The following is a 14,965-nucleotide window of genomic DNA, read 5'->3' on the forward strand; positions in this document are numbered from 1 at the left end:
CAAAGACAAATGCTTCCAGCCATCCATTGCACTAATGGATTGGTCATCAGCTGGCTGTCTATGTCCCGCATCAATATAGACCAAAGTACAGAGGGTTAGGCTATGCTATTGTGCACCTACCTGATGCATCAGAAGGTGCGAGGCCCTTGCTAAATTCTGTGCACAGACTTTGAGATCTATGCTTTAGACTGTATCTAAACCTGCTCCAACATGGACTGACATTCTGGCCTACTTTCAGCCGATGCGACTTGTCTGTCGCTGAACAGTCGCTTTTTATGTATTCAGCACCTATGTATAATGTTGTAAAAATGCTCTAGAAGCTAAAGTCGCAGAAATGTCACACATATTTGGCCTGCAACTTTCTGTGCGACAAATTCAGACAGGAAAAATCAGTATAAATCCTTAGAAAATTATCCCCCAGTGTCTCCATCTGCTGGCGGTATTGAATAAGCATTGCTGCACTGATGGGGTATGCATTAGACGAAAAAAAAGAAGAAAAAGAAGAATAATACGCCCAGAAAAGAGGCGAAAAGGAGAAAAACGTAAAAAAACGTGAAAAAAAAGTAAGAGGAAGAGAAGGGAAAAAAAGGTGGAAATGGGTTTAAAAGTGATTTCGGCGGAGAAATATATATATATATATATATATATATATATATATATATATACGCGCACACACACACATATATATAAACGTATTCTCCGTTGAGATATTACAGCCGCTGCTGTGTCCAGGCCCAGGAGCCTTAGCACTGTGCTGTGATGTCACTCAATACCACTGACATCACTAGGTGTAAACAACATCTCTCCTTTGCTGTGTATGTGACTATGGAGCTGTTTGGTGATGTCGTCTATTATGGCCTTCATAGAAGCAACAGGAGATTGTTGCATCCATCTAGAACCCTCAGAACTACAGTGCTATGATGTCACTCACTTCCACAGGCCTTGCAGAGTGTAAACAACAACAACCCAGCTTTGTTGTGTATGTAACCATAGGGATTTGTGATGTCACCTAGAACCTTCACAGCAGCGACAGCTTTATGAGGAGCATCAGCACTGCTCTGCCTGAGCAGAACCATCACCGCCATAGGTTGTCAAATAACCCGGGTTTAACCCACACAGGTAAGTCCAATGGGGTGCAGGCATGTCCTCTATGCTTACAGCTTCCCGTGGGTGTTGGTTTGATACCGTTTGGGGACAGCCAAGGAGGCATCTGCAGGCAACAAAGGTAGGTGTGTGCTTGTGTGTGTGTTTCCTATGCAGATCCTAAGCCCAGTGTCACATGCAAGTAGGAGGAGTAAGAAGGGTTCCTGGCAAATCCGGGTTATGGATTGCATTTAAAAAGGCCCCGTGGGAGTGCAATGGGCCCCTGTCTTGCTGCTTAGCAATAATGGTATGGGTTTAGGTTCTGCTGTGTGTACTGGTGGTTGACTGCCCCCCAGCCCAGAGTGTGCATGGAAAATTGTCTGGCAGCCTCCCTGACAGCAAGCAGTGATAGTGCCCATGAAGGGGACCTTGTTGGGCCTGCCCCTTTCACGGTTATCGCTTCTCGGCCTTTTGGCTAAGATCAAGTGTAGTATCTGTTCTTATCAGTTTAATATCTGATACGTCCCCTATCTGGGGACCATATATTAAATGGATTTTTGAGAACGGGGGCCGATTTCGAAGCTTGCTTCCGTCGCCCTATGCATTGACCCGATATGGCAGTATCTTCGGGTACAGTGCACCACCCCCTTACAGGGTTAAAAAGAAAGATTCCTACTTTCATTGCTACCTGCTTGCTGGCTAGCCAGCTAGCCAGCCCTGTGGGCCTTGCTGCTGCTGCTGCTGCAGCCAAAAAACAAAAGGTGGTGCTGCTGCTGCTTCTGCTTCTGCTTGTGTCTGGCCGCTGTTGGAGCGTCCAGGCACAGGACTTCTGCTGCTGCTGACTAAATGGCCTCCTTAATTGGATCATTTGAGTAGCCAGCACACCTGTGCAGGTAGGGCATGACATGATAGGCAGCTGCCTTGATAGCGGGTGGGTGCTGAATGTTCCTAATTGACAAAATAAGATTAATGCTTATGAAGAAATATAAAATCTCATCCCTTCCCCAATATCGCGCCACACCCCTACCCCTTAATTCCCTGGTTGAACTTGATGGACATATGTCTTTTTTCGACCGTACTAACTATGTAACTATGTAACATAACATGGGGGGGGGGGTCTCCTGGCTGTTCACACAGGTGTGTCATTGCTGTACATTGACCATGCATTGCTTCTGTGGTATTGCAAAGGCAAAGACAAATGCTTCCAGCCATCCATTGCACTAATGGATTGGTCATCAGCTGGCTGTCTATGTCCCGCATCAATATAGACCAAAGTACAGAGGGTTAGGCTATGCTATTGTGCACCTACCTGATGCATCAGAAGGTGCGAGGCCCTTGCTAAATTCTGTGCACAGACTTTGAGATCTATGCTTTAGACTGTATCTAAACCTGCTCCAACATGGACTGACATTCTGGCCTACTTTCAGCCGATGCGACTTGTCTGTCGCTGAACAGTCGCTTTTTATGTATTCAGCACCTATGTATAATGTTGTAAAAATGCTCTAGAAGCTAAAGTCGCAGAAATGTCACACATATTTGGCCTGCAACTTTCTGTGCGACAAATTCAGACAGGAAAAATCAGTATAAATCCTTAGAAAATTATCCCCCAGTGTCTCCATCTGCTGGCGGTATTGAATAAGCATTGCTGCACTGATGGGGTATGCATTAGACGAAAAAAAAGAAGAAAAAGAAGAATAATACGCCCAGAAAAGAGGCGAAAAGGAGAAAAACGTAAAAAAACGTGAAAAAAAAGTAAGAGGAAGAGAAGGGAAAAAAAAGGTGGAAATGGGTTTAAAAGTGATTTCGGCGGAGAATATATATATATATATATATATATATATATATATATATATATATACGCGCACACACACACATATATATAAACGTATTCTCCGTTGAGATATTGCAGCCGCTGCTGTGTCCAGGCCCAGGAGCCTTAGCACTGTGCTGTGATGTCACTCAATACCACTGACATCACTAGGTGTAAACAACATCTCTCCTTTGCTGTGTATGTGACTATGGAGCTGTTTGGTGATGTCGTCTATTATGGCCTTCATAGAAGCAACAGGAGATTGTTGCATCCATCTAGAACCCTCAGAACTACAGTGCTATGATGTCACTCACTTCCACAGGCCTTGCAGAGTGTAAACAACAACAACCCAGCTTTGTTGTGTATGTAACCATAGGGATTTGTGATGTCACCTAGAACCTTCACAGCAGCGACAGCTTTATGAGGAGCATCAGCACTGCTCTGCCTGAGCAGAACCATCACCGCCATAGGTTGTCAAATAACCCGGGTTTAACCCACACAGGTAAGTCCAATGGGGTGCAGGCATGTCCTCTATGCTTTCAGCTTCCCGTGGGTGTTGGTTTGATACCGTTTGGGGACAGCCAAGGAGGCATCTGCAGGCAACAAAGGTAGGTGTGTGCTTGTGTGTGTGTTTCCTATGCAGATCCTAAGCCCAGTGTCACATGCAAGTAGGAGGAGTAAGAAGGGTTCCTGGCAAATCCGGGTTATGGATTGCATTTAAAAAGGCCCCGTGGGAGTGCAATGGGCCCCTGTCTTGCTGCTTAGCAATAATGGTATGGGTTTAGGTTCTGCTGTGTGTACTGGTGGTTGACTGCCCCCCAGCCCAGAGTGTGCATGGAAAATTGTCTGGCAGCCTCCCTGACAGCAAGCAGTGATAGTGCCCATGAAGGGGACCTTGTTGGGCCCGCCCCTTTCACGGTTATCGCTTCTCGGCCTTTTGGCTAAGATCAAGTGTAGTATCTGTTCTTATCAGTTTAATATCTGATACGTCCCCTATCTGGGGACCATATATTAAATGGATTTTTGAGAACGGGGGCCGATTTCGAAGCTTGCTTCCGTCGCCCTATGCATTGACCCGATATGGCAGTATCTTCGGGTACAGTGCACCACCCCCTTACAGGGTTAAAAAGAAAGATTCCTACTTTCATTGCTACCTGCTTGCTGGCTAGCCAGCTAGCCAGCCCTGTGGGCCTTGCTGCTGCTGCTGCTGCAGCCAAAAAACAAAAGGTGGTGCTGCTGCTGCTTCTGCTTCTGCTTGTGTCTGGCCGCTGTTGGAGCGTCCAGGCACAGGACTTCTGCTGCTGCTGACTAAATGGCCTCCTTAATTGGATCATTTGAGTAGCCAGCACACCTGTGCAGGTAGGGCATGACATGATAGGCAGCTGCCTTGATAGCGGGTGGGTGCTGAATGTTCCTAATTGACAAAATAAGATTAATGCTTATGAAGAAATATAAAATCTCATCCCTTCCCCAATATCGCGCCACACCCCTACCCCTTAATTCCCTGGTTGAACTTGATGGACATATGTCTTTTTTCGACCGTACTAACTATGTAACTATGTAACATAACATGGGGGGGGGGGTCTCCTGGCTGTTCACACAGGTGTGTCATTGCTGTACATTGACCATGCATTGCTTCTGTGGTATTGCAAAGGCAAAGACAAATGCTTCCAGCCATCCATTGCACTAATGGATTGGTCATCAGCTGGCTGTCTATGTCCCGCATCAATATAGACCAAAGTACAGAGGGTTAGGCTATGCTATTGTGCACCTACCTGATGCATCAGAAGGTGCGAGGCCCTTGCTAAATTCTGTGCACAGACTTTGAGATCTATGCTTTAGACTGTATCTAAACCTGCTCCAACATGGACTGACATTCTGGCCTACTTTCAGCCGATGCGACTTGTCTGTCGCTGAACAGTCGCTTTTTATGTATTCAGCACCTATGTATAATGTTGTAAAAATGCTCTAGAAGCTAAAGTCGCAGAAATGTCACACATATTTGGCCTGCAACTTTCTGTGCGACAAATTCAGACAGGAAAAATCAGTATAAATCCTTAGAAAATTATCCCCCAGTGTCTCCATCTGCTGGCGGTATTGAATAAGCATTGCTGCACTGATGGGGTATGCATTAGACGAAAAAAAAGAAGAAAAAGAAGAATAATACGCCCAGAAAAGAGGCGAAAAGGAGAAAAACGTAAAAAAACGTGAAAAAAAAGTAAGAGGAAGAGAAGGGAAAAAAAGGTGGAAATGGGTTTAAAAGTGATTTCGGCGGAGAATATATATATATATATATATATATATATATATATATATATATATACGCGCACACACACACATATATATAAACGTATTCTCCGTTGAGATATTGCAGCCGCTGCTGTGTCCAGGCCCAGGAGCCTTAGCACTGTGCTGTGATGTCACTCAATACCACTGACATCACTAGGTGTAAACAACATCTCTCCTTTGCTGTGTATGTGACTATGGAGCTGTTTGGTGATGTCGTCTATTATGGCCTTCATAGAAGCAACAGGAGATTGTTGCATCCATCTAGAACCCTCAGAACTACAGTGCTATGATGTCACTCACTTCCACAGGCCTTGCAGAGTGTAAACAACAACAACCCAGCTTTGTTGTGTATGTAACCATAGGGATTTGTGATGTCACCTAGAACCTTCACAGCAGCGACAGCTTTATGAGGAGCATCAGCACTGCTCTGCCTGAGCAGAACCATCACCGCCATAGGTTGTCAAATAACCCGGGTTTAACCCACACAGGTAAGTCCAATGGGGTGCAGGCATGTCCTCTATGCTTACAGCTTCCCGTGGGTGTTGGTTTGATACCGTTTGGGGACAGCCAAGGAGGCATCTGCAGGCAACAAAGGTAGGTGTGTGCTTGTGTGTGTGTTTCCTATGCAGATCCTAAGCCCAGTGTCACATGCAAGTAGGAGGAGTAAGAAGGGTTCCTGGCAAATCCGGGTTATGGATTGCATTTAAAAAGGCCCCGTGGGAGTGCAATGGGCCCCTGTCTTGCTGCTTAGCAATAATGGTATGGGTTTAGGTTCTGCTGTGTGTACTGGTGGTTGACTGCCCCCCAGCCCAGAGTGTGCATGGAAAATTGTCTGGCAGCCTCCCTGACAGCAAGCAGTGATAGTGCCCATGAAGGGGACCTTGTTGGGCCCGCCCCTTTCACGGTTATCGCTTCTCGGCCTTTTGGCTAAGATCAAGTGTAGTATCTGTTCTTATCAGTTTAATATCTGATACGTCCCCTATCTGGGGACCATATATTAAATGGATTTTTGAGAACGGGGGCCGATTTCGAAGCTTGCTTCCGTCGCCCTATGCATTGACCCGATATGGCAGTATCTTCGGGTACAGTGCACCACCCCTTACAGGGTTAAAAAGAAAGATTCCTACTTTCATTGCTACCTGCTTGCTGGCTAGCCAGCTAGCCAGCCCTGTGGGCCTTGCTGCTGCTGCTGCTGCAGCCAAAAAACAAAAGGTGGTGCTGCTGCTGCTTCTGCTTCTGCTTGTGTCTGGCCGCTGTTGGAGCGTCCAGGCACAGGACTTCTGCTGCTGCTGACTAAATGGCCTCCTTAATTGGATCATTTGAGTAGCCAGCACACCTGTGCAGGTAGGGCATGACATGATAGGCAGCTGCCTTGATAGCGGGTGGGTGCTGAATGTTCCTAATTGACAAAATAAGATTAATGCTTATGAAGAAATATAAAATCTCATCCCTTCCCCAATATCGTGCCACACCCCTACCCCTTAATTCCCTGGTTGAACTTGATGGACATATGTCTTTTTTCGACCGTACTAACTATGTAACTATGTAACATAACATGGGGGGGGGGGTCTCCTGGCTGTTCACACAGGTGTGTCATTGCTGTACATTGACCATGCATTGCTTCTGTGGTATTGCAAAGGCAAAGACAAATGCTTCCAGCCATCCATTGCACTAATGGATTGGTCATCAGCTGGCTGTCTATGTCCCGCATCAATATAGACCAAAGTACAGAGGGTTAGGCTATGCTATTGTGCACCTACCTGATGCATCAGAAGGTGCGAGGCCCTTGCTAAATTCTGTGCACAGACTTTGAGATCTATGCTTTAGACTGTATCTAAACCTGCTCCAACATGGACTGACATTCTGGCCTACTTTCAGCCGATGCGACTTGTCTGTCGCTGAACAGTCGCTTTTTATGTATTCAGCACCTATGTATAATGTTGTAAAAATGCTCTAGAAGCTAAAGTCGCAGAAATGTCACACATATTTGGCCTGCAACTTTCTGTGCGACAAATTCAGACAGGAAAAATCAGTATAAATCCTTAGAAAATTATCCCCCAGTGTCTCCATCTGCTGGCGGTATTGAATAAGCATTGCTGCACTGATGGGGTATGCATTAGACGAAAAAAAAGAAGAAAAAGAAGAATAATACGCCCAGAAAAGAGGCGAAAAGGAGAAAAACGTAAAAAAACGTGAAAAAAAAGTAAGAGGAAGAGAAGGGAAAAAAAGGTGGAAATGGGTTTAAAAGTGATTTCGGCGGAGAAATATATATATATATATATATATATATATATATATATATACGCGCACACACACACATATATATAAACGTATTCTCCGTTGAGATATTGCAGCCGCTGCTGTGTCCAGGCCCAGGAGCCTTAGCACTGTGCTGTGATGTCACTCAATACCACTGACATCACTAGGTGTAAACAACATCTCTCCTTTGCTGTGTATGTGACTATGGAGCTGTTTGGTGATGTCGTCTATTATGGCCTTCATAGAAGCAACAGGAGATTGTTGCATCCATCTAGAACCCTCAGAACTACAGTGCTATGATGTCACTCACTTCCACAGGCCTTGCAGAGTGTAAACAACAACAACCCAGCTTTGTTGTGTATGTAACCATAGGGATTTGTGATGTCACCTAGAACCTTCACAGCAGCGACAGCTTTATGAGGAGCATCAGCACTGCTCTGCCTGAGCAGAACCATCACCGCCATAGGTTGTCAAATAACCCGGGTTTAACCCACACAGGTAAGTCCAATGGGGTGCAGGCATGTCCTCTATGCTTACAGCTTCCCGTGGGTGTTGGTTTGATACCGTTTGGGGACAGCCAAGGAGGCATCTGCAGGCAACAAAGGTAGGTGTGTGCTTGTGTGTGTGTTTCCTATGCAGATCCTAAGCCCAGTGTCACATGCAAGTAGGAGGAGTAAGAAGGGTTCCTGGCAAATCCGGGTTATGGATTGCATTTAAAAAGGCCCCGTGGGAGTGCAATGGGCCCCTGTCTTGCTGCTTAGCAATAATGGTATGGGTTTAGGTTCTGCTGTGTGTACTGGTGGTTGACTGCCCCCCAGCCCAGAGTGTGCATGGAAAATTGTCTGGCAGCCTCCCTGACAGCAAGCAGTGATAGTGCCCATGAAGGGGACCTTGTTGGGCCCGCCCCTTTCACGGTTATCGCTTCTCGGCCTTTTGGCTAAGATCAAGTGTAGTATCTGTTCTTATCAGTTTAATATCTGATACGTCCCCTATCTGGGGACCATATATTAAATGGATTTTTGAGAACGGGGGCCGATTTTGAAGCTTGCTTCCGTCGCCCTATGCATTGACCCGATATGGCAGTATCTTCGGGTACAGTGCACCACCCCCTTACAGGGTTAAAAAGAAAGATTCCTACTTTCATTGCTACCTGCTTGCTGGCTAGCCAGCTAGCCAGCCCTGTGGGCCTTGCTGCTGCTGCTGCTGCAGCCAAAAAACAAAAGGTGGTGCTGCTGCTGCTTCTGCTTCTGCTTGTGTCTGGCCGCTGTTGGAGCGTCCAGGCACAGGACTTCTGCTGCTGCTGACTAAATGGCCTCCTTAATTGGATCATTTGAGTAGCCAGCACACCTGTGCAGGTAGGGCATGACATGATAGGCAGCTGCCTTGATAGCGGGTGGGTGCTGAATGTTCCTAATTGACAAAATAAGATTAATGCTTATGAAGAAATATAAAATCTCATCCCTTCCCCAATATCGCGCCACACCCCTACCCCTTAATTCCCTGGTTGAACTTGATGGACATATGTCTTTTTTCGACCGTACTAACTATGTAACTATGTAACATAACATGGGGGGGGGGGGGGTCTCCTGGCTGTTCACACAGGTGTGTCATTGCTGTACATTGACCATGCATTGCTTCTGTGGTATTGCAAAGGCAAAGACAAATGCTTCCAGCCATCCATTGCACTAATGGATTGGTCATCAGCTGGCTGTCTATGTCCCGCATCAATATAGACCAAAGTACAGAGGGTTAGGCTATGCTATTGTGCACCTACCTGATGCATCAGAAGGTGCGAGGCCCTTGCTAAATTCTGTGCACAGACTTTGAGATCTATGCTTTAGACTGTATCTAAACCTGCTCCAACATGGACTGACATTCTGGCCTACTTTCAGCCGATGCGACTTGTCTGTCGCTGAACAGTCGCTTTTTATGTATTCAGCACCTATGTATAATGTTGTAAAAATGCTCTAGAAGCTAAAGTCGCAGAAATGTCACACATATTTGGCCTGCAACTTTCTGTGCGACAAATTCAGACAGGAAAAATCAGTATAAATCCTTAGAAAATTATCCCCCAGTGTCTCCATCTGCTGGCGGTATTGAATAAGCATTGCTGCACTGATGGGGTATGCATTAGACGAAAAAAAAGAAGAAAAAGAAGAATAATACGCCCAGAAAAGAGGCGAAAAGGAGAAAAACGTAAAAAAACGTGAAAAAAAAGTAAGAGGAAGAGAAGGGAAAAAAAGGTGGAAATGGGTTTAAAAGTGATTTCGGCGGAGAAATATATATATATATATATATATATATATATATATATATATATATACGCGCACACACACACATATATATAAACGTATTCTCCGTTGAGATATTGCAGCCGCTGCTGTGTCCAGGCCCAGGAGCCTTAGCACTGTGCTGTGATGTCACTCAATACCACTGACATCACTAGGTGTAAACAACATCTCTCCTTTGCTGTGTATGTGACTATGGAGCTGTTTGGTGATGTCGTCTATTATGGCCTTCATAGAAGCAACAGGAGATTGTTGCATCCATCTAGAACCCTCAGAACTACAGTGCTATGATGTCACTCACTTCCACAGGCCTTGCAGAGTGTAAACAACAACAACCCAGCTTTGTTGTGTATGTAACCATAGGGATTTGTGATGTCACCTAGAACCTTCACAGCAGCGACAGCTTTATGAGGAGCATCAGCACTGCTCTGCCTGAGCAGAACCATCACCGCCATAGGTTGTCAAATAACCCGGGTTTAACCCACACAGGTAAGTCCAATGGGGTGCAGGCATGTCCTCTATGCTTACAGCTTCCCGTGGGTGTTGGTTTGATACCGTTTGGGGACAGCCAAGGAGGCATCTGCAGGCAACAAAGGTAGGTGTGTGCTTGTGTGTGTGTTTCCTATGCAGATCCTAAGCCCAGTGTCACATGCAAGTAGGAGGAGTAAGAAGGGTTCCTGGCAAATCCGGGTTATGGATTGCATTTAAAAAGGCCCCGTGGGAGTGCAATGGGCCCCTGTCTTGCTGCTTAGCAATAATGGTATGGGTTTAGGTTCTGCTGTGTGTACTGGTGGTTGACTGCCCCCCAGCCCAGAGTGTGCATGGAAAATTGTCTGGCAGCCTCCCTGACAGCAAGCAGTGATAGTGCCCATGAAGGGGACCTTGTTGGGCCCGCCCCTTTCACGGTTATCGCTTCTCGGCCTTTTGGCTAAGATCAAGTGTAGTATCTGTTCTTATCAGTTTAATATCTGATACGTCCCCTATCTGGGGACCATATATTAAATGGATTTTTGAGAACGGGGGCCGATTTTGAAGCTTGCTTCCGTCGCCCTATGCATTGACCCGATATGGCAGTATCTTCGGGTACAGTGCACCACCCCCTTACAGGGTTAAAAAGAAAGATTCCTACTTTCATTGCTACCTGCTTGCTGGCTAGCCAGCTAGCCAGCCCTGTGGGCCTTGCTGCTGCTGCTGCTGCAGCCAAAAAACAAAAGGTGGTGCTGCTGCTGCTTCTGCTTCTGCTTGTGTCTGGCCGCTGTTGGAGCGTCCAGGCACAGGACTTCTGCTGCTGCTGACTAAATGGCCTCCTTAATTGGATCATTTGAGTAGCCAGCACACCTGTGCAGGTAGGGCATGACATGATAGGCAGCTGCCTTGATAGCGGGTGGGTGCTGAATGTTCCTAATTGACAAAATAAGATTAATGCTTATGAAGAAATATAAAATCTCATCCCTTCCCCAATATCGCGCCACACCCCTACCCCTTAATTCCCTGGTTGAACTTGATGGACATATGTCTTTTTTCGACCGTACTAACTATGTAACTATGTAACATAACATGGGGGGGGGGGTCTCCTGGCTGTTCACACAGGTGTGTCATTGCTGTACATTGACCATGCATTGCTTCTGTGGTATTGCAAAGGCAAAGACAAATGCTTCCAGCCATCCATTGCACTAATGGATTGGTCATCAGCTGGCTGTCTATGTCCCGCATCAATATAGACCAAAGTACAGAGGGTTAGGCTATGCTATTGTGCACCTACCTGATGCATCAGAAGGTGCGAGGCCCTTGCTAAATTCTGTGCACAGACTTTGAGATCTATGCTTTAGACTGTATCTAAACCTGCTCCAACATGGACTGACATTCTGGCCTACTTTCAGCCGATGCGACTTGTCTGTCGCTGAACAGTCGCTTTTTATGTATTCAGCACCTATGTATAATGTTGTAAAAATGCTCTAGAAGCTAAAGTCGCAGAAATGTCACACATATTTGGCCTGCAACTTTCTGTGCGACAAATTCAGACAGGAAAAATCAGTATAAATCCTTAGAAAATTATCCCCCAGTGTCTCCATCTGCTGGCGGTATTGAATAAGCATTGCTGCACTGATGGGGTATGCATTAGACGAAAAAAAAGAAGAAAAAGAAGAATAATACGCCCAGAAAAGAGGCGAAAAGGAGAAAAACGTAAAAAAACGTGAAAAAAAAGTAAGAGGAAGAGAAGGGAAAAAAAGGTGGAAATGGGTTTAAAAGTGATTTCGGCGGAGAAATATATATATATATATATATATATATATATATATATATATATACGCGCACACACACACATATATATGAACGTATTCTCCGTTGAGATATTGCAGCCGCTGCTGTGTCCAGGCCCAGGAGCCTTAGCACTGTGCTGTGATGTCACTCAATACCACTGACATCACTAGGTGTAAACAACATCTCTCCTTTGCTGTGTATGTGACTATGGAGCTGTTTGGTGATGTCGTCTATTATGGCCTTCATAGAAGCAACAGGAGATTGTTGCATCCATCTAGAACCCTCAGAACTACAGTGCTATGATGTCACTCACTTCCACAGGCCTTGCAGAGTGTAAACAACAACAACCCAGCTTTGTTGTGTATGTAACCATAGGGATTTGTGATGTCACCTAGAACCTTCACAGCAGCGACAGCTTTATGAGGAGCATCAGCACTGCTCTGCCTGAGCAGAACCATCACCGCCATAGGTTGTCAAATAACCCGGGTTTAACCCACACAGGTAAGTCCAATGGGGTGCAGGCATGTCCTCTATGCTTACAGCTTCCCGTGGGTGTTGGTTTGATACCGTTTGGGGACAGCCAAGGAGGCATCTGCAGGCAACAAAGGTAGGTGTGTGCTTGTGTGTGTGTTTCCTATGCAGATCCTAAGCCCAGTGTCACATGCAAGTAGGAGGAGTAAGAAGGGTTCCTGGCAAATCCGGGTTATGGATTGCATTTAAAAAGGCCCCGTGGGAGTGCAATGGGCCCCTGTCTTGCTGCTTAGCAATAATGGTATGGGTTTAGGTTCTGCTGTGTGTACTGGTGGTTGACTGCCCCCCAGCCCAGAGTGTGCATGGAAAATTGTCTGGCAGCCTCCCTGACAGCAAGCAGTGATAGTGCCCATGAAGGGGACCTTGTTGGGCCCGCCCCTTTCACGGTTATCGCTTCTCGGCCTTTTGGCTAAGATCAAGTGTAGTATCTGTTCTTATCAGTTTAATATCTGATACGTCCCCTATCTGGGGACCATATATTAAATGGATTTTTGAGAACGGGGGCCGATTTCGAAGCTTGCTTCCGTCGCCCTATGCATTGACCCGATATGGCAGTATCTTCGGGTACAGTGCACCACCCCCTTACAGGGTTAAAAAGAAAGATTCCTACTTTCATTGCTACCTGCTTGCTGGCTAGCCAGCTAGCCAGCCCTGTGGGCCTTGCTGCTGCTGCTGCTGCTGCAGCCAAAAAACAAAAGGTGGTGCTGCTGCTTCTGCTTCTGCTTGTGTCTGGCCGCTGTTGGAGCGTCCAGGCACAGGACTTCTGCTGCTGCTGACTAAATGGCCTCCTTAATTGGATCATTTGAGTAGCCAGCACACCTGTGCAGGTAGGGCATGACATGATAGGCAGCTGCCTTGATAGCGGGTGGGTGCTGAATGTTCCTAATTGACAAAATAAGATTAATGCTTATGAAGAAATATAAAATCTCATCCCTTCCCCAATATCGCGCCACACCCCTACCCCTTAATTCCCTGGTTGAACTTGATGGACATATGTCTTTTTTCGACCGTACTAACTATGTAACTATGTAACATAACATGGGGGGGGGGGTCTCCTGGCTGTTCACACAGGTGTGTCATTGCTGTACATTGACCATGCATTGCTTCTGTGGTATTGCAAAGGCAAAGACAAATGCTTCCAGCCATCCATTGCACTAATGGATTGGTCATCAGCTGGCTGTCTATGTCCCGCATCAATATAGACCAAAGTACAGAGGGTTAGGCTATGCTATTGTGCACCTACCTGATGCATCAGAAGGTGCGAGGCCCTTGCTAAATTCTGTGCACAGACTTTGAGATCTATGCTTTAGACTGTATCTAAACCTGCTCCAACATGGACTGACATTCTGGCCTACTTTCAGCCGATGCGACTTGTCTGTCGCTGAACAGTCGCTTTTTATGTATTCAGCACCTATGTATAATGTTGTAAAAATGCTCTAGAAGCTAAAGTCGCAGAAATGTCACACATATTTGGCCTGCAACTTTCTGTGCGACAAATTCAGACAGGAAAAATCAGTATAAATCCTTAGAAAATTATCCCCCAGTGTCTCCATCTGCTGGCGGTATTGAATAAGCATTGCTGCACTGATGGGGTATGCATTAGACGAAAAAAAAGAAGAAAAAGAAGAATAATACGCCCAGAAAAGAGGCGAAAAGGAGAAAAACGTAAAAAAACGTGAAAAAAAAGTAAGAGGAAGAGAAGGGAAAAAAAGGTGGAAATGGGTTTAAAAGTGATTTCGGCGGAGAAATATATATATATATATATATATATATATATATATATATATATACGCGCACACACACACATATATATAAACGTATTCTCCGTTGAGATATTGCAGCCGCTGCTGTGTCCAGGCCCAGGAGCCTTAGCACTGTGCTGTGATGTCACTCAATACCACTGACATCACTAGGTGTAAACAACATCTCTCCTTTGCTGTGTATGTGACTATGGAGCTGTTTGGTGATGTCGTCTATTATGGCCTTCATAGAAGCAACAGGAGATTGTTGCATCCATCTAGAACCCTCAGAACTACAGTGCTATGATGTCACTCACTTCCACAGGCCTTGCAGAGTGTAAACAACAACAACCCAGCTTTGTTGTGTATGTAACCATAGGGATTTGTGATGTCACCTAGAACCTTCACAGCAGCGACAGCTTTATGAGGAGCATCAGCACTGCTCTGCCTGAGCAGAACCATCACCGCCATAGGTTGTCAAATAACCCGGGTTTAACCCACACAGGTAAGTCCAATGGGGTGCAGGCATGTCCTCTATGCTTACAGCTTCCCGTGGGTGTTGGTTTGATACCGTTTGGGGACAGCCAAGGAGGCATCTGCAGGCAACAAAGGTAGGTGTGTGCTTGTGTGTGTGTTTCCTATGCAGATCCTAAGCCCAGTGTCACATGCAAGTAGGAGGAGTAAGAAGGGTTCCTGGCAAATCC

The 14,965-nt window shown here is 45.9% G+C and overlaps 6 non-coding genes across 6 annotated transcripts; all 6 read left to right on the plus strand.

The window, feature by feature from the left end:
- Window positions 1-1,538: 1,538 nt before the first annotated feature.
- Window positions 1,539-1,729, plus strand: LOC130329449 (U2 spliceosomal RNA). The gene has a single exon (XR_008873013.1). It is a non-coding gene; the product is annotated as a U2 spliceosomal RNA (small nuclear RNA).
- A 2,085-nt stretch (window positions 1,730-3,814) lies between these two features.
- LOC130329450 (U2 spliceosomal RNA) lies at window positions 3,815-4,005 on the plus strand. The gene has a single exon (XR_008873014.1). It is a non-coding gene; the product is annotated as a U2 spliceosomal RNA (small nuclear RNA).
- A 2,084-nt stretch (window positions 4,006-6,089) lies between these two features.
- On the plus strand, window positions 6,090-6,280 carry LOC130329451 (U2 spliceosomal RNA). The gene has a single exon (XR_008873015.1). It is a non-coding gene; the product is annotated as a U2 spliceosomal RNA (small nuclear RNA).
- Window positions 6,281-8,358: 2,078 nt separating this feature from the next.
- Window positions 8,359-8,549, plus strand: LOC130329428 (U2 spliceosomal RNA). The gene has a single exon (XR_008872994.1). It is a non-coding gene; the product is annotated as a U2 spliceosomal RNA (small nuclear RNA).
- A 2,088-nt stretch (window positions 8,550-10,637) lies between these two features.
- On the plus strand, window positions 10,638-10,828 carry LOC130329543 (U2 spliceosomal RNA). The gene has a single exon (XR_008873090.1). It is a non-coding gene; the product is annotated as a U2 spliceosomal RNA (small nuclear RNA).
- A 2,083-nt stretch (window positions 10,829-12,911) lies between these two features.
- On the plus strand, window positions 12,912-13,102 carry LOC130329452 (U2 spliceosomal RNA). Its single transcript, XR_008873016.1, has one exon. It is a non-coding gene; the product is annotated as a U2 spliceosomal RNA (small nuclear RNA).
- Window positions 13,103-14,965: the final 1,863 nt, after the last annotated feature.

This window comes from Hyla sarda, unplaced genomic scaffold (genome assembly GCF_029499605.1).
Source record: "Hyla sarda isolate aHylSar1 unplaced genomic scaffold, aHylSar1.hap1 scaffold_318, whole genome shotgun sequence".
NCBI classification, from domain to species: domain Eukaryota; kingdom Metazoa; phylum Chordata; class Amphibia; order Anura; family Hylidae; genus Hyla; species Hyla sarda.